Source organism: Elgaria multicarinata, chromosome 2, assembly GCF_023053635.1.
Source record: "Elgaria multicarinata webbii isolate HBS135686 ecotype San Diego chromosome 2, rElgMul1.1.pri, whole genome shotgun sequence".
Classification (NCBI taxonomy): Eukaryota; Metazoa; Chordata; class Lepidosauria; order Squamata; family Anguidae; genus Elgaria; species Elgaria multicarinata.
The window spans coordinates 137,580,196-137,599,444 of record NC_086172.1 but is presented as its reverse complement, the minus strand read 5'-3'; positions in this window follow the sequence as shown (position 1 = coordinate 137,599,444).

The window sequence follows — 19,249 nt, the reverse complement described above, 5'->3', positions numbered from 1 at the left end:
GGCGGTTCACAAAAAATTAAAATCATAGTAAGACAACCAACAGGTTAAAAGCACAAATACACAATACAATATAAAAAGCACAACCAGAATAAAAACCACGCAGCAAAATTGATATAAAATTAAAATACAGAGTTAAAACAGTAAAATTTAAATTTAAGTTAAAATTAAGTTTTAAAATACTGGGAGAATAAAAAGGTCTTCAGCTGGCGACAAAAGGAGTACAGCGTAGGCGCCAGGTGGACCTCTCTGGGGAGCTCATTCCACAACCGGGGTGCCACAGCGGAGCCTAGGTTTAAATCCCTGTATATGCAGTGAAGTTCCGAACTGGGTCCAGAAGTCTGGCAGACCTCCCCCGCCCCTCCCCGCCCCGCCCAGCGTCCGCCTACCCCTGGGCCCAGTCAGGTGCTCCAAGTGTGGAGGCTGTCCATGGCGCCCTGAAGGCCCCATTTATGTGAGGGTAAAGGTGTGAATGGGGCCTTCGTGCCTTTGCCCTGGCATCAATGGAGCTTTTAAGGCCGCCATGGACACAGAGGGGAAGTGCGCAATTTATGGAGGCTCTGGAAATTCCGCAGTCCCCCTGTTGCTTCAATGATGGCTGCCACTGATGCGGAGGGGGAGGGTGCAATTTCAGCATGAGGGCGGCTGGCTGCTGAGCATTCGCTGGGACAAGCTGAGCCTCAGAAGAGGCTCACAGGGCCCGGTGAGGGGGGCAGTTGGTGGCAGCGGCGACAGGGCGAGCGCCCGCCGAGGCAGGCACAGGTGAGTTCCTCCACCCCTACATGCAGTCATGTTTGTGTTGTTGAATTAGGGCTAGTTCTCCGCGTTTTTCTGGCAGAAGTTGGTAAGTCCACAATCCTCCCCCTCCCTCTACACCCTATGGCGTAGGCATAACTTAAGTCAGCAGAATTCGGGAGAGGACCTAGGATTCAGTTGCTGCTATTGTTTCCTCTTCCCCTGGAGCCAATCCCTCATGGGCAGTTTCATACCCTTTTGCAAATCTGTGTTGGAAAAGGGAGGATTGTTTTACAAGTGGGAGGATGTTCACAAAACACACCTACATGTCTACTGCTTCAGATCCTCACTAGTTTTTAGTGAGGATCTGAAATTGATCTCATTACATCAAATAAGGAGGGGATCGCCGGCTGGGTCCAGGAGGTTGAAAATGCCTCCTTGAGAGAGGGAGTGGTGCCGGCCTCTTTAAAAGAGGCGGTAATTAGACCACTCCTGAAGAAGCCTACCCTGGACCCGGAGGATGTTAACAACTACAGGCCGGTGGCTAATATTCCCTTCCTGGGCAAGGTGCTTGAGCGGGTGGTTGCAGGACAACTCCAGGCACTCTTGAATGAAACGGATTATCTAGATCCATTTCAATCGGGTTTCAGGCCTGGTTTTGGAACGGAAACTGCCTTGGTCGCCCTGTGGGATGACCTCTGTCGGGAGAGAGACAGGGGGAGTGCGACCCTGTTGGTTCTCCTGGACCTCTCAGCGGCCTTCGATACCATCGACCATGGTATCCTTCTGGATAGGTTGTCTGAGTTGGGAGTTGGAGGTACTGCGTTGCCGTGGTTCTGCTCCTACTTGGATGGCCGATTCCAGAAGGTGGTGCTGGGGGATTATTGCTCTGTGCCGTGGCTCCTAAGCCATGGGGTTACACAGGGCTCTATCTTATCCCCTAACATATACATGAAGCTGCTGGGAGAGGTTATCCGAAGATGTGGACTGAGGTGTCATCAATATGCGGATGATACCCAGCTCTACCTTTCCTTTTCATCAAACCCAGGTGAGGCAGTGGCTGTTCTGAACCAGTGCCTGGGCACGGTAATGGACTGGATGAGGGCTAACAAACTGAGACTCAATCCAGACAAGACGGAGGTACTGTTAGCGAGTGGTTCATCTGTCCAGCGAGGTGATGTTTGCCCTGTTCTGGACGGGGTTGCACTCTCCCTAAAGGATCGGGTCCGTAGTTTGGGGGTGCTCTTGGATCCAGAACTGTCACTTGAGGCACAGGTGAACTCAGTGGCAAAGAGCACCTTTTATCAGCTTAGGTTGATATACCAACTACGCCTTTATCTGGATAGAGATAGCCTAGCTACAGTTATCCATGCTCTGATAACCTCTCATTTGGATTACTGCAATGAGTTATACGTGGGGCTGCCTTTGAAAATGGTCCGGAAGCTTCAGCTGGTACAAAACAGGGCAGCACATTTACTAACAGGGACTGGCCGGCGAGATCACATTACGCCAGTCCTTTTACAACTTCATTGGCTGCCAGTCCAGGTCCAGGCCTGATTCAAAGTGCTGGTATTGACATTTAAAGCCCTAAACCGTTTGGGGCCAGGTTACTTGAAGGAACGCCTCCTCCCATATGTACCTGCCCGGACCTTAAGATCATCTACAGGAGCCCTTCTCCGTGAGCCCCTGCCAAAGGAAGTGAGGCAGGTGGCTACTAGGAGGAGGGCTTTCTCCGCTGTGGCACCCCAGTTGTGGAATGAGCTCCCCAGAGAGGTCCACCTGGCACCTACACTGTACTCTTTTCGTCGCCAGCTGAAGACCTTTTTATTCTCTCAGTATTTTAACACTTAATTTTAACTTAAATTTAAATTTTACTGTTCTAACTCTGTATTTTAATCTTATATCAATTTTGCTGCATTGTTTTATCCTGGTTGTGCTTTTGATACTGTATTTTGTATTTGTGTTTTTAACCTGTTGGTAGTTTTATTATGGTTTTAATTTTTGTGAACTGCCCAGAGTGCTTCGGCTATTGGGCGGTATAAAAATGTAAGAAATAAATAAATAGTTTTAAGAAACCAAAAGCTTCCATCACAGGTTTGCATCCATGAGGTTTCTTACAAGCAGGATTTATCCTTCACCAGCCCTCCCTATCTCCTTCATTCCTTGCACAGTCCAGAACAGATGATGTCTTGGAAGCCCCAGTGTTACAGTGTTATTCCAGCAGCATGATCTATATTATAGCTAAAATGACCTCTGCATTTTCAAGGTTTGCTAACCCTTAAATTTAAGCTACCTGTTTCACCAAAAGTATCTGAAACAATAACTTTTTTTATGTTGCAACAAACATTATATTTAATGAGTATAGTGCACATGTAATGATATACTGAATCAGTATGAAGCCTCAAATAATGATTTCTGTTGGCACTATAAAAGGAATGTAATTTTTCTTGTTGAAATACCATTTTTCAGTTACTGCATGACTGATGTGGTAATTATCCCCTACACCTGGGATTTAAATCCAATCCTACAAGCCCATTTTCTGTTTGCAAGCTGTCAGACTGATGCATAGGCTTTGTTCTTATCTGGCAGTAGGCGAGGAATCGGTAATTCAGAAACAACAAAGTCACTGATGGGTCATCATGTAATCTGCACCGAAAATTGCAATCTGTAATGAGATTGGAAACACAGATGAGGTGACTAAAATTGATTACCTACCATAGCTGAAATTTTCAATTTTATTGCACAAATATGATCAAAACTAGTCCATAAGTTTGGGAGATTAGTTGTGAAAGAATAGAGCTTACTTTAAAATTAGGTGAAAGGAGAGATAAGTTATTAAAATGTAAATTTATTTTGTTTTGCAGCAATATAATTCATACTCAAGGTGATCCATATTTTTGCATACTTTCTTTTTTAAACAAATCTCTCATTTTTAACATATGCAGATCTGTTGCTTGGTGAAGAGTAGATGCATAACCATTTCTCTTCCATGCAAGGAGAACAGAAGCTGCAGCAACAACTATAAAAGATCAGTAATGAAAGGTGAAGAACTACTGAAGTCACTAAACTATACATACTGTATGGCATGATCACTGGATGCGAGGTTATTTTTCTTTTTCTTTTTCTCAGTAGGATCACAAAAATGATTTCCAATAGCATAGTAAACACAGGTCTCTTGCTAATGCCATCTACAAATATAGCTCCTAGGCAACTGTGTACTTGTCAAAGCACAACATTCTAAATTTTCAGGCTAGATACTGTATAAAAGACAGGGATATCAATGTCAGAGCTCTGAGGTAATGCTACGCAAAGCATATATAACAAGTACTGGTCGATAGCAAGGAGGTGCATTCAGCTCCAGTAATAGCTGAATATGGCATGGGGGAAAGATGACCATCCCAATACGTACGTCTGTCTGTCTGTCTGTCTGTCTTTCTCTCTCTCTCTAATATAGGAAGCTGCCTTATACTAAGTCAGACCATTGGTCCATCCAGCCCAGTATTGCTAGCACTGAATGGCAGCAGCTAACATTGCTGATGAACTGTTCCCCACCCACCCACCCAACCACCCAACCAACCAACCTTACCTGGAAATGCCTACTTGGACATCCCTCTGGCCTGGTTCTCAGGATCACAGAGTGGTTAATAACCCCCAGAGGCTTTTTAACCAGCCTGTGTGTGCTGGTTGCAGGCCAAGGGATTGGCATAATGCACTGAGCAGCATGACTTGTTGTGTCATGTGAACCTAGCCAGGAAGGCTTGTTGCCATGGGTAACAAGCTATTGGAACCCTACATCAGTTCATGGGTTCTGGATGGCTCGTTACCCATGGCAATGAGCCACCCCTGCTGGGTTCACATGACATGACAAGCCGTGTTACAGAGGGTAATTATGCTAATTCCCCAGGGGGGGAATATGACACCATGACTCATTTCCCCAGGCATGTTTGCCTCCCTCCCTCCCTCCCTCCCTCCCTCCCTCCCTCTCTCCCTCTCTCTCTCTCTCTCTCTTTCTGGGCAGCTAGCCTATGATGGCTGACTAGCCATGCAGGGTGGGTTGCAAACAACCCACCCTGTGTGGTTAGCATGCCCTCCAGATGATTAGGGAAACACTCAGCATGTGTGCCCCCTCATCCCTCTCCTTCCCCCACAGTTCTACACTTGTTATCCCAGGGCACTTGGCAGCAGACCGACCTCGTCTGCCACCAAGTCCCTCTTCCTGGCTCCAGTCGCTACCTTGATTGCAATTGGAGACCTTTTCAGACATTATTTTCCTTTTTAAAAATTATTTTCCTTTTTCAAAATTACTTACCAATGCAGCACGAGGGGAAAGATTAGCCAGCTTTCCTTAGCTTGGATAAAAAGCACACTCTGCACATCTTCAGTGAATGACAAAATAAGGATATGAAGTAGATTTTTCCATTACGTGTATGTATGCGTGGGGTGGGGGGAAGCCCACCACTACCAAGAACTGGTGGGGCAACAGAGTTGAAGGTGTCTTCTCCTCCATTCCAGCTGTTTCTTTATAAGCACCCACACCCACCCACTTCTGAAGGAACCTAATAGTATAAGAACATTAGAAGAGCCATGCTGGATCAGACCACGGGCCATTTAGTCCAGGGTTGTACAGAGTAAAACAATAAATAACAAGACCCTGCCGCATAGGCTTACATTCTAATAAAATCATAATAAAAGAAGTAATGCTTTCTTCTGAGTAAACACATGGATATAAGTAAACACGTGCAGTCCTTTTACGATTTCACTCTGCTGGAATAGGGGCAGGCTATATTCAGAAAGAAGCACTGAGGGGGGTCTTGATTATTTCAACATGCAGCGGTGCTTTAACGCTGGAGTCCTCAGAGTGTTTGGGATCCAGCATGAGTTCACTCTCCTGGGAGTATGTGCCATTGAACTCAGTGGGGTTTGCTTCTGAGTAAGCTTGCATAGGAGTGCACCCTTTCTATACCTCCCAGCCTTCCGGGAGGGAGGGGGAGGATCTTGCAATATCCTCATCGTGAGATCCTCCCCCAGGGTGCGCACACAGTGCATGATGTGCTGGGAGGAAAGAGGCATGTGACAGCCGCCAATTTCTTTCCCATGAGCGGGGCTGGTCAGGCAAGAGCGAGGCCCCACTCCAGCGAAAAAGTAAGTGTGTGTGTGGGGGAAATCCTGACCGTTGGCCTCTCTCCTGCCCCACCACCACCATCACAGCTTCGTGGCCATTTCTGGTCCTACGCTTAATTGCGGGCACCCACACCGTAGGAAGAATCAGGTTTTCCCAGGGTTTCTTTATCCCTGGGAAAACCCGTGCCCTTCCCAACCTGCCCCCAGGATTCCCTGTGCATCATCTGGACACACAGGGACTCAGCCATGACCAGCCTGGACTATCAGGCTGGTGTAGACAGCACCCTTAACCTCCCCATCCCCAATCTTCAAAGCATTTACTTGTCACTTCTTGCCTCCCCTGTCCCCTGAAGATGAGTTCTATGAGGGGGAAAAAGAGCACACTATCCAATGGAGCATTCACACCTTTAATTCACAATGTAATTTTGCATTTCTGCTGTTTTTATCTTGTTGAGCTTTTATATTGTATTTTATATACAATATAAAATTGTTTATAATTTTTAAATAAATAAAATTGTATAAAATTTTATTATATTTTATAACGTTGTTTTATACTTTGAATGTTTTTAATTTTTGTGAACCGCCCAGAAAGCTCCGGCTATTGCGTGGTATAGAAACGCAATAAATAAATAAATAAATAAATAAATAAAGCCTTTAAGGCTGCAATTGGTGTGGTGGTGGTGGTGGGAAAATGCACAATTAGTGGAGGTGCCATTAGAAGGGGGACATGTGCAATTTAGGGGTGTGAGTGGGTGGCTGCCAAGAACTTGCTGCAGCCTTGAGAGCACTCGGGGGGGGGGGGAATCTGTGCTCACAAGAGTAGGCCCGACTGGGTCTTGGGTGGTGCTGGATGTGGGAGCTCCTGGGCCCAGTTGTGTGCTCAGGACAACCCTACTATTTTCCCTCCCCACTGAGAAGATGGAATAATCCAAGTTTTTGAATGGGAGAGTCATAGACAGCCACTCAGTGAGCATACTTCCTAGAATGCCCAGGGACATCCTTTATTGGTATTCCAGGAATTGCTGCACCAACAGGGGAGGCGCTGGAAGCAGTGGCAAAGCATTCTTATTTAATAAGGACACTCGGTGTGTTACCAGTAAGCACAATTCCCCCCTCCCCTGTCCCACTGTGAAATTTCTACGAAATCCAGCCCACCCAACCCCATGAAAAAGAGAGAAAAAGAGTTGCCTCTTCCGCAGGAGGTAAAAAGTTTCACGAAAATGGGGTGTTGGGGGGGGGGTATCTTTGGCCCAGCACTACCTCCAATGTCTTGCTGGCCAATCAGTAACTGTATGCTTGAACTGTTATAGTGATCCCAGCACTGGGAATGAGAGGAGCGCTAACAGGGAGGCTGACAAGAAATACTTAATTGCTCTCAATGTCAGAATGACACGGCGTCTCGGGATCCTAGATTAATGGCAAGGAAATGGATCTGACTTGCTGTGCGACTTGAAAAGGAAGCTGAAGAAAAATACAGCCAAGCTGCAGATGGTTATGCTGATCAGCCTCGCTCTACAAAATGGCTGAGCCAGCAACCGTCACTATTTATTTATAGTCACAATCTAGGCATGGGTTGCTTTACATAACACGTTGGAGGCTTTCCGTAATGAAAGGGTGGCCTAGAGATGAGTAAGACAATGAAGACAGACTTAATGAAAACCAATGGGTACTACTTCAAACTATGTTAAAATGATTTCTGAAGAACCTGATTAAAAAGTCATGCAGTCTCATTTGCATAAGACGAATGTCAGCAGGGGGAAAGTTTTATGACACTTCTGCTTTAAAATATATCCTGATGGTATGTACTTCTGAAGGTCAGAGATGCAAGAAAATGGAGAAAAAAAGAGCACTGAAAAAGGGCAAGGACTCTGATCACAAGTAAATCAGGATTTTTGTTCCTACAGCCAATGGAGGATGGCTAAGGTTGCAGTCCCATATAATCTTACAAGGGGGCACCTCCCATTCAACACTAGAGGGGGAAAGCTCTTTGAAGCTTACCTCAGATTAACTAGGAAATTATCCCCAAAAAATTCAATCACCTGGGTAATTTTTCTGAGCCAATCCAATTACTCAGAAAATTTACTTGCGTATTATATTAGGTACCTGCCCAGATCCTAAGACTATCTTCAGGAGGTTCTTCTCCAGAAACCATGCCCAAAGGAAGTGAGATGGGTGGCTACCAGGAAGAGGGCCTTTTCTGCTATGGCACCTTATTATTATTATTATTATTATTATTATTATTATTATTATTTATTTATTTATTTATTTATTTATATAGCACCATCAATGTACCTTGACTGCCGAATGATCATCCCAAAGAGGTTGACCTGCAGCCTACGTTTGTTGGGTACTGTAATAGAGAGTCTAGCAACAGAAGTCCAGCTCACAACCTCCCGCTCTGCACAGAGACCCTTCCAGGAAAGAAAATACTCATTGACACAAGATTTCTTCAGCAAAGAGTTTTTATTGAGACTTTCAGCATAAATCACATTCCACTACAAAAAAATCTCCCAGCAATATATTTCACGACAACCACATCCAACACCTCATCCTCCCACATTTTACACAACTGAATAGCTTTATATACATTTTACACAGAGTGTGATGGCATAGTTCCATCATTCAATTATTCAATTAACCTTGGCATTTACTGTCCAGCACTGATATGTAACACCTGCCAAAGTCCAGTTTTTTCTTTCTTCCAAGGCTTAACCCTCTGTGGGTAAATTTTCAGCCCTGACAATGTTGTGCTCCTTTCAGCGCCAGATGAAGACTGTATGTTTTCAACAGCATTTTAGTGTTCTAGACTTTTAGCTCTTTTGTTTTAAATCTGTATTTGTTGTTGCTGGGTTTTCTTCTGGCTGTATTTTTATATTGTAGTGTTAGGCTTTTATATTTTATATTGTTTGCTGTACCTTGAGTTTTTAATTTTTGTGAACCACACAGAGAGCTTTGTCTGTGGGGCAGTATAGAAATGTAATAAATAAATGAATAAATAAATATCTTTGCAGTCCTCCTCAACCCTGCCAGCTCTCTGAAAAACACTCTCCCACCCTTTTTCCTATTTTGAAGCAGTGGTAGCAGCAAGAACAGCAGCAGAGGTGCCTGAGGAGAAGAGAGGAAGGAATTTGCCCTCTCCTTCCATCACCATGGTGCACTGGGTAACAATATGCCAGGGCACAGGGAACTATGGGAGATGTAGTTCCCATGGCCTCGCCTTTGCTTTTGTGGCAAGTGGCCTGAAACTAAAGAAACCAGACAGGCTGGAGTAGCATAACCTCTTTGTGGGAGTAGAAGTAGCTGGATCACAATCTTAGTGTGGCACTGATTGCAAATAGTTGCACATTGTCAGCAGATTTAAGAGCTTTTCTACATGAGGCTGTCAGTCCACTGTATCTACTCTTGATCGATGCACAGAGCTTTTCCTTTCCTCTTTTCCCACTACATGACCTCTAGGTGGCGCTGTCCTATAGAGGAATATCCCAATTACACAAGTAGAGAAACATGTTTTCCTTTTGCTTTCACAAATAATATTCCTCCTCCCCTCCCCGTCTAGCAAGCCCTGCCACCACAGCAAAAGTGTTCTTGAAAAACAAAAGTGAATCTGGAGGGTCATGCTGTCAGCTAAAGACCCCCCCAAAAAAACAACTGTAAGGAATGACAACTACACAATAAATTCCTCATGTAGAAAACCTCAAAGAAAATAATTAGCTATAGAGGAAAGCTTTATTCTTTTGTTTGTTTGCTTGCTTGTCTGTTTAAGGCCAAGAATCCCACTGGGTGTACAAAACAACCTCTTTAGATCCAGGGTGGTAACACACACATACACAATATACAAACACAGAGAGAATGCTGCATGAGAGCAAAACATGCGTGTGAAATGTTCATCTTTCTACAGCTAAGGTATAATTAATTCAAATTTGCAGTAGCAGTATCCAGCTTCTCAGTGCCAGAACGTTGCTTCTTTGGCATTTTGTTGTTGTTGTTTATTTCCCATCCTTCGTTTTTGGCTGCAAAAAGAAGCCACCTGCAGTATTCCCATTATGCAAATCTATAACTTTAGTAGCCCGTAGGTGCTATGCAACTGACTTCAAAACTACTTTTGTCCCGTCTGTCCACAAAGCATGGCCAGTTGATTAGGTTGCTTTGTCTCATGACAGTCAGCGGCAATTTGTTTCCTGCCCAATGCTTTCATTACCCATTCACACATACAAAGTGTTTGCCAAACCCTTTCACACATTCTCTAGTGATGTGGTGAAGCGATTCATGCTCTTCCAGTCATGTTTCCTTGTGTTTTTTGCAATTCTCACTTACACCTGGGCCTTGTATGCCTGTCTACTTTAAATTAGCGCCAACTTTTCTTTTCTTTTTAAAGCTTCCTTTGTGTCTTGTTTCGTTCCTTCAGTGTTAGTGAAATGGCAATTTTCTAACATTCAAATGAAGAACATGTACAAAAAGTCATCTTGGGGGCCCTAAGTCACCTAGGGAGCCCTATCTGGGCCAAAAGGCAATTCACAAATTTATCAATAAATTAGATACATATAGATTTTAAAATAGCAAATGGAAGTGTGATTCTTCATCCAAAACAAGCATTGAAGTCACACAGTTGGAGCATGGCTTATGTTTTGTAAAAAAAACATTTGGACATGGCTTGTAAAAGATACAACAGTAACCTTCCTGCCTCCTAAGAGGGAATCTTACTAGTTCTTTGTTTAAGTGAAAAGCAAAAGAAGGAAGAAAGAAAGAACTTAGTTCAGAAAGAAGGCATTTAGTTTACACCTTACATGCTTGGAAGATGTGCCTCCAAAGAATTCCAATGAAATCCCTCTATTTTCAAATTCACTCCCTCCATTAGCAGTGACTCCTTCTCATTGGGCCAAACTACTTTCTTCATTACTTTCATTACTTTCTCTTGCCGTACGTAACAACATAACCAACAACTATCAGACTAAGGCCTTAGCTAGACCTAAGGTTTATCCTGGGATCGTTCCTGCCTGTTCCCGGGATATCCTGTGTGTCATTTACATGAGCAGGGATGATCCCGGGACAATCCCGGCATAAACTTTAGGTCTAGCTAAAGCCTAAGTCTTTGCTTGCAATGATATCTGATAGTGTATATGAACTAAACTGAATTTGAATGAAGTGTTGCTTTAAAAAAGAAAGAAAGAAAGAAAGAAAGAAAAAGAAAGAAAGAAAGAAAGAAAGAAAGAAAGAAAGAAAGAAAGAAAGAAAGGTAGGTCATACTTAACTGAAGCTGCATATCCTAATTCCAAAAGAGCAAAATGTGTCAGCTGCTATATATTAAAATGAAACATCTTGTCTAAATTAGAGGAAGCATCTTCTTAAAAATCAATCATCATCATCTATTTTAAACCACTAAATCATTAATACATACACCAAAGAGGAATGTGTTTCCATATCTGTAATTAGAAAGGTGTATATCCTTAGAAAGGTGTATATCTGTAATTAGAAAGGTGGTGGTGGTGATAGGGAAACAGAAGAAGCATTCTCAAAAACATGTTTGTTTTTGTTTGTTGGCTTTTAAAAATGTCAATCAAGGAAGCAGACACATTCCAAACAAAACTACAGCTTTAAATAGCTCACACACTCACACATACACAAGGGGCGGAGGGGGGGGAGTCAAGACACAGAATTCTTCCTCCTGTATTTTTTGTATATTTATTTATGCTATTTTTAATCAGCCCAGTAATAGATGTTCTCTGTTGCATGCCATTCATGTATATATAATATGAATGACATATAATATACTGGATATCATTCTTTTCAAATGTGTCTAATTTTCATGGATAACTCTAATTAAGGTAATTTTTTAAAAAAATTATCTTTCCTTGTCTGGCTCCCAGCTGGGGGCTGCCTGCATGGCAGTGGGTTGCAACTGCAATAAGCAATCACCCGCACTTTTTCTGCTTCGGGGTGGCAGCTAATCCTGATGCTGCAGCAAAGGTTCCGGGGTTTCCAGTGGCTGGGCCCACCCCCTGCCTTCTGCCCAGGCAGACAGTGACCAATCAGGGGTGGCCATCCACCTGGACTGCCTCTCCCATGACTCCAGAGCGAGGATAGATAGTCCCTGTTAATAAACGGGCTGCCTTGTTTTGTACCAGCTGAAGTTTCCGGACCGTTTTAGCCCCACATATAATGCATTGCAGTAATCCAAACGAGAGGTTATCAGAGCATGGATAACTGTAGCTAGGCTATCTCTGTCCAGATAAGGACATAGTTCGTATATCAACCTAAGCTGATAAAAGGTGCTCAAAGAGTGGGCTGACTGGAGCTGGGTGTTGGGAAACTCTGGTGTCTTTAAACTGTTTGGACAAGTGATTGAAGTAGAAGGCACAAACAGATGAAATAAAGGGATTTATTTAGGTTATTGTGCTCTCTACTTTAGTCTCTGCCATAGGGTGATGTGGGAGATTGGGAACTATGTTGTCTATGTCATAAACCAAACCACACATAAGGGATAGGCAACCTTTGGGGCCGATGAGCACATTTAGAAATTTGAAAATCTTTCCTGGACACAATCGTAAAATGCCTGTCATGGGTGGGACTGGCTAGACAAAAAGGACAAGGTGGCCATTTGCATCACCCCACAAGACACAAATTTCCACGTACTAATATATATGTAGAGATGCAAATGAGATAGCATCTTCAATGCACCTGAGGAAAGCAGGATAATTTAGGAGGTACAGGGTAGGTGATATGGCACACAAAGATCTGTACACCAATATCTTTCCGCTGCTTGGCTGCCCCCAGTGTCTGCTGCCTAAGACAGGTGCTTCACACTGCTTCATACTGCTAGTCCTAGATACAGGTAGAGAACTGTAGGCATACGATCTTCAGCTGTTGGTTGTTTTTGTTAGGTTTTGCATTTGTATTTTGTTTCTTGGAGCTAAGGTAAAACCATCCCTATAAAGATGACTTAATTATTAACATTCAAACCCCTAAACGGCTTGTGGCCAGGTTACCTGAAGGATCATCTCCTCCCTTATGGACCTGCCCAGACATTAAGATCAGCTTCAGTGTTCCTTCTCCAGGAGCCCCTGCCAAAGAAAGTGAGGTGGCTGGCTAGCAAGAAGAGGGCCTTTTCAGCTGTAGCACACCAGTTATGGAATTAGATTCCCAGAGAGGTTCACCTGGGGCCTATATTGTGCTGTTTCCTGTACCAGGTGAAGACCTTTTTTATTTTGCCAGGCATTTTAATCTTTAAGCTGTTTTTTCAAAAAATCTGCTATTGTATTTTAAATCTCAGCTTTGCTGTAAGGTTATATTTTGTTTACTTTTATACTGCGATTTTAAACATTTAAATGTTTTATTGCATTCTGTGGTTTGATTTGTGGTGAATCAACTAGAGAGTTTCAGCTATTGGGGATATAGAAATGTAATAAATAAATAAAAATAAAGTAAAATGCAGTGTACTAACTCTGTTAAGTGGTATTGGGAAGACCATGCTAACAATACGATATAAAAGATGTCAGAAAGAAAATTAGCGGTATGTTTTGGGCTGCACAAGCCAACTTGGACGACTAGCCTTTATGTGTCATTTAAAATCTGGTTTGTTTCAGCATATATCCAAAAGTTATCTCTCTAGATTAAGTGCATAAACTATCCTTTCATGTATTTGATATTTATAAGAATATCTGGCTAGCTTCCTAAACTCAGGAAAGCCATATATATATATATATATATATATATATATATATCGGTTTAGCCATCTGTATTTTCCTCTAGTTGGTCTGCTTTATGTGATACAAGTCATCTCTTCCTATATGAGAAGTGTCAATGATTTCACCCGAGATGCTCTTAAAACGTCCACTATCTGCTATCCTATGTTGAACGTTTTGTGATTCTTCATTCTGGCTTCTCAGTCTAACACATTTATTCTTGTTATAAAGCAATAAGTCTTAATTTCAAAAAAAGCAGTCCTCTTTGTTTTGAGTGATGGCTGGATATGATTTGTCAGTGATAGACCGTGTCTTTAGGAATGGCAAACAACATCTTGTCAATATTACACTTTGGAGGAACATGGGAGGGAGGGGGGGGAGGAAAGGTAAGATTCATAAAATACCTTTTAGCTATTTATTGTCTCACTACAAAGCATCACTTGCTATCCATGAGCACATTATACAATTAGGAAAGGGGGTTGATTTTTTGTCACTCAACAATGTCATGATGTAATTTTACCTTTTATTATTTGATGTGAAAGTGGTGGTTTGGAGTTCATTAGCGATTAATCAAGCCCTCCATTTCACAGAAAAGATCTCTGGCATAGAACAAAGGCACTTGGGGTGGGGGGGAAACGGGTAGTTTTTCCCAACCTTTTCAATACCTTTCCTTTAAAAAAAAACAAAAAAAACCCAACCCACCCTTGTGGTGAATTTTATAAGAAAATGTGTACTCCATGTAATTTGTCAGGAAAGTGTTAGCTGTGATGGCAATAAGACATACCCCTCTCCCCAGCAAGCTTCATTTAACTATCAAAGAATAACAATGCCTGCGAGGGATGAACGGAACCGTCTTACCATTTTTCAGCCCTTGTCACAGTCTTTTATGTTTTGTTCATAATGGCAACTGTCTTGCTTGATGTATCACACTGATGTTCTCACCTGCTTGTTGTCATTCAGTCGCTAAATGAGGAGAATGAATATGTATAATTCCTTCAAAAGTACATTATAATGACCCAGTCTGGCATATTTTATAATACATCCCACCAGACCCAGATTACTCTGTGAAGTTGGCATTCAAGTTGCTCGAGTTGGATGTTGATCGCTCTTGCCAACATCCTTGGTGCATATAATTAATATGTATAATGAAGAAAGGGGGGGGAACCCTAAGTATAGTTTGAATTGCTTCATTTTATTTATCAGTCATTTGGAGACAAGTATTAATTTGTGTTGCAATAACATCTCTCTCTTTTTTTTCGTAGTGGGTGATTAAATTACGCAATTTTTGGAACTAACTCCTATAGGAACCACTACTTCGGCTTTTTTATTACTATGCAGGGACCCCAGTGGTTTTGATGTAATTAATTCTATATCCTGATACCAGGGAAATACGTGTTGTATTATGTTTGTAATTCTGGGAGTTTTATGGCCATTTGTTTTAACAGCCCCACTAAAGCCATAATCCTTTTCATTTGCTTCTGAAAATGGAGGGGATCTTTTCTAATATACCAGAAGAAAATAAGGTCTCTAGAGGGAAGTTCAAAACCAAATTGATGTGTTAAAACACTGTACCAAATAAATTAAACCATTTGACATGATATTACAGATAAACTTAAGAGGCAAACTTTTTAAGAAGTAAGAACATGTTCTCTCACTTTATTTACAGAGGGGAGGGATCGGTGTAGAATCTGGGTCTGTAGAATCCTACAAGTTGAAACTCACTCTGATGTCTGCTGTGACTGTCTTTTCTAGTCAGGTTCACTGTGAGGCTGTGCTTTTTGGCCTGTGCATGAAGGGTACTGTGGTCAGAAAAGGATTCCCCACAACCAACGCAACAGCAGCCAACCTGAAGACAGGCCCAAAGGTTGGGTCCCCCTGCTCCACAGGACTGGCCCGTTCCCTTAGATTTCTGAAGGAGATCATCCTTGGTGACTTCACCTATTGAATCCAGGTGAGGACAGAGGTCTCTTGGGTCACACGTTTTGAAATCTGGCTCACCTCTCTGCAGGGCGAAGGAGACAAAGGGGCCAAGGTAAGGGCCGGGGATGTATATTGCAGGGCATGTATATTGCAGCCTATAAAGTTAAAACAACCAAAAAACAACAGAAACTGCACATGCTGCAATGGACTCCATCAAAGCCACTGGTGCTTTAGTGCTTTTTCTCTACTATTGCTCCTTTAATGGAGCTGCTTGGTCCTCATATAAAATGAACAAATATGCTTTGGCTGACATGCAACAGGTTCTCCCTCAAACTTAGGTTCAGCTTCAAATATTGGGGCCCGCCCTAAGAGAACAGTAGCTTTTGTCCATGCCCCGATGGATGTCTCCTTGCACCAGAAGGGAATGGATAGTTGGCCACATACCATGAAGTTCTATTCCAATTCGACACACAGAAGCCATCCATACTGCAGGCTGAACTTATGCTTTTCTGAAGGAAGTGTGCCAATCCATAAGATATGGTTTTGGTTTTTGCTTCTCCCTCTCTCTCTCTCTCTCTCTCTCTCTCTCCAGTTGTCTCTGCATTTTCTGCCTTCTTTGTTTCTGGCTCATCAATCATTACTCTGGCCTAATCTACACCAAGCAGGATATTGCACTATGAAAGCAGTATATATAAGGCAGGAGCCATAGCAAGCAGGACATAGCAGTATGAAAATGGTATGAAAGTGGTATATGGTATGTGTCAATGGGCCCCAACAGTTGTCAGTGAACTTCAATACCACTATAAAGCAGTGGTTTGGCTCCTGCCTTTTATATGCTGCTTTCATACCGCTTTTATGGTGCAATATCCTGCTTGGTGTAGATTAGGGCTATGTCTAAAAGCTAGGCTAGAAAAGAACTGGCTGGGACAAGCCACAGAAGCAGGCCCAAGGCAAAACCCCTGGTAGCATGTTCCTTTGCCTGTCCTGGGCAGTAGGAGGAGTTACCCCTGAGGATGTCTCCTGTGTACTGTAGTGGAATGGAGCTTCACAGCACAAACCCAGTGAACCGCCCAGAGAGCTCCGGCTATTGGGCGGTATAGAAATGTAATAAATAAATAAATAAATAAATAAATAAATAAAACCCAACTTTCCACTCTGTGCCTGGGGTGTATTCATGCCTAGTTTTTTATTATTGTGCCTAACTAATTGTGAGGCACTCAGTTTAGTGTGGAAGATTGAATAATCCTGCATATGTGACCAACTACTAATGCCTTCATGAGAGGATTGCTTGCTGAGTGTGTTCATCCCACCCAGCCAGAGGTGCAAAATGTCCGGGTCCATCTCTATATCAGGTGCCAGGCTGAACATCTAAAAGTGACAGTATCCTGTCATACCAAATACTGGGTGATGTGTCTCCCAGGCCTGAATGCCAAGCAGCCTGCTAACAGTGTCTTTACCTTTACAGTGTGAACATGAACCTACCCATACACTATACTCAACATCTAAGGTCCTCCTCCAAGTGTCTACTCTAAGGGAAGCTCGGAGGATGGCAACAGGGGAGAGTGGTGGCCCCCCAATTGTGGAATGATCTCCCCAACGAGGTCGCCTGGTGCCAACATTCTTACCTTTTCAGTGCCAGGTCAAGAGTTTTCTCTACTTCCTGGCATTTCACAGCATATGCTGAATTTTTATCTGACTCAAGAATGATTTTTTTAAAAATTGATATTGTCTGTTTTTATGCTTTTTTAATTTTGTATATTAGTTTTTAATGTTCAATGTTTTAATCTTTGTAAACCACCGAGAGAGCTTTGGCTATGGGGTGGTATATAAATGTAAATAATAAGAATAAGAATATTGCTTTAAGAAATTTACAGAGACATTAGATGGTTCAATAAGGTGAACTGCACCATAACTTAGAAGTAATTAACTTGCATGTAGGGATACCAGAGGAATCCATAGTGACTGTAATTTTCTTGATTTGCTCACATTGCAGCTGTAATACGCTTAATTTGGGCGAGTTGCAGGTGATTTAAGAAAGAAAAAATGAGAAAGTTCCCAAATTTTGAGAAATAGCTTGTGTCTCAGCTCACAAATGCAAGCTGAACCAGGGGCTCTGGAAAATCTGGCCAGCCCCAAAAGAGCCGGATTTTCCTGCAGCAACAGCCATCCCTGTTTGTAGCTCAAAAATTTATAAATGCAGCACATTGCTCTGAGTATAGCAACCTGTTGAACATGACAATTCTTCAGTAGTCCTACAAAGAGCATTCAACACTGCACATAGAAGATTCCACAAATACCTGGTATAACACTCAGTAAATGACCAGTATAATAGAAATTCAGAGCAAACTCTTGGCTACAAGATGAGTCATCTTCTTCCCTTTCACGGCTGGGTGTAGCTCTACTTGCTGCTGGAGAACTTTAGCTGAAACGTACCACAGGCCTTCTCCCCTCTGTGGAGTTCTTTCTTCTGCTACTGGCTGGACTGCCAAAGGTAGTTGTCTGCTATGGATGATAATAGTGACGCAACATAAACACTTGCTCTTTGGTACAGGATAAGGAGAGACAACTCCCATAACTCACTTCCTCTCTCTCTCTCTCTCTCTCTTTTTCTTTCTTCCTCCCTCCTCCCACTTGGTTTTAAAAGTGACAAAATTGATAGTCACCCATCTTAAATGTAACCTGGGTAATATCCTCTTCCAACTAAATACAAATAATCATGACCTGTGCAACCCTTCTCCAATGGCAGTGCCACATTGCATACTGATATAGATACTAGGCTAGTGGAATTGCTGGAGTTCCTCCCTTTCCAAACCTTTTTGATAGCTGTGCTATATAAGAAGTTATGTATATTATCCAGATATTTTCTTGATAACCTTCTTGCCATCCTTCTTTGAGAGCAATTCTATCTCCCTTGGTTGGCTCTGCAGGACTAATCTACACCAAGCAGGATATTTCACTATGAAAGCGAGATATGGTATGTGTCAATGGGCCCCAACAGTTGTCAGTGCACTTCAATACCACTATAAAGCAGTAGTGTGGCTCCTGCCTCTTATATACCACTTTCATACCACTTTCATAGTGCAAGAGCCTGATTGGTGTGGCCCAAGAGGGATTGGGACGGAGTGGAGAGTAGCTCTGCAGGCAAGGGCAGCATGCCTGTGCCAGGGGCCCCAGTTACACACACTGAAAGCTCCTTAGGCATAAATCAATCATTTGAGGTGTTCGCATCAGTGGTAGGCAGCTATCAGCCACAAATATGGTGGATGCGGTGGATTGGGGACGAATGAATCTGTCTGGAAGGATTAGAAGCGGGGTGTGGGTCTGTGGGTGTTTGTGTTTCATTCATTCATTCATTCATTCATTCATTGCATTTCTATACTGCCCAATAGCTGATGCTCTCTGGGCGGTTCACAAAAAATAATGGTTAAAGACAAATGAATTTTTCCTACTTTCTATAATGATCACATTTTTGTCAAGCACAAAAATCCAACTATATTAAAGTCTACAAGAATATTCATATACATATATGGAAATCTGTACACAATTTCCCTAGTGCAAGCACTTTCCCCAAATATATGCTTTTCTACACAATTTCCCCTAATGTATGCATCTTTGTATGCCTTTTCTCATCAAAGACTGGCATTGCAGAATTTGGGGAAGTACAAAACTGAAGGATACTTGAGTTCCAGTTTGTGTATCAGTTTGGAAAATGTGAATTAGACAGGATGATATTAAACCAAACATATTTCTTCCACCACTCCCTAATTTGGAGCCACTCAATCCAAATCCACTCTATT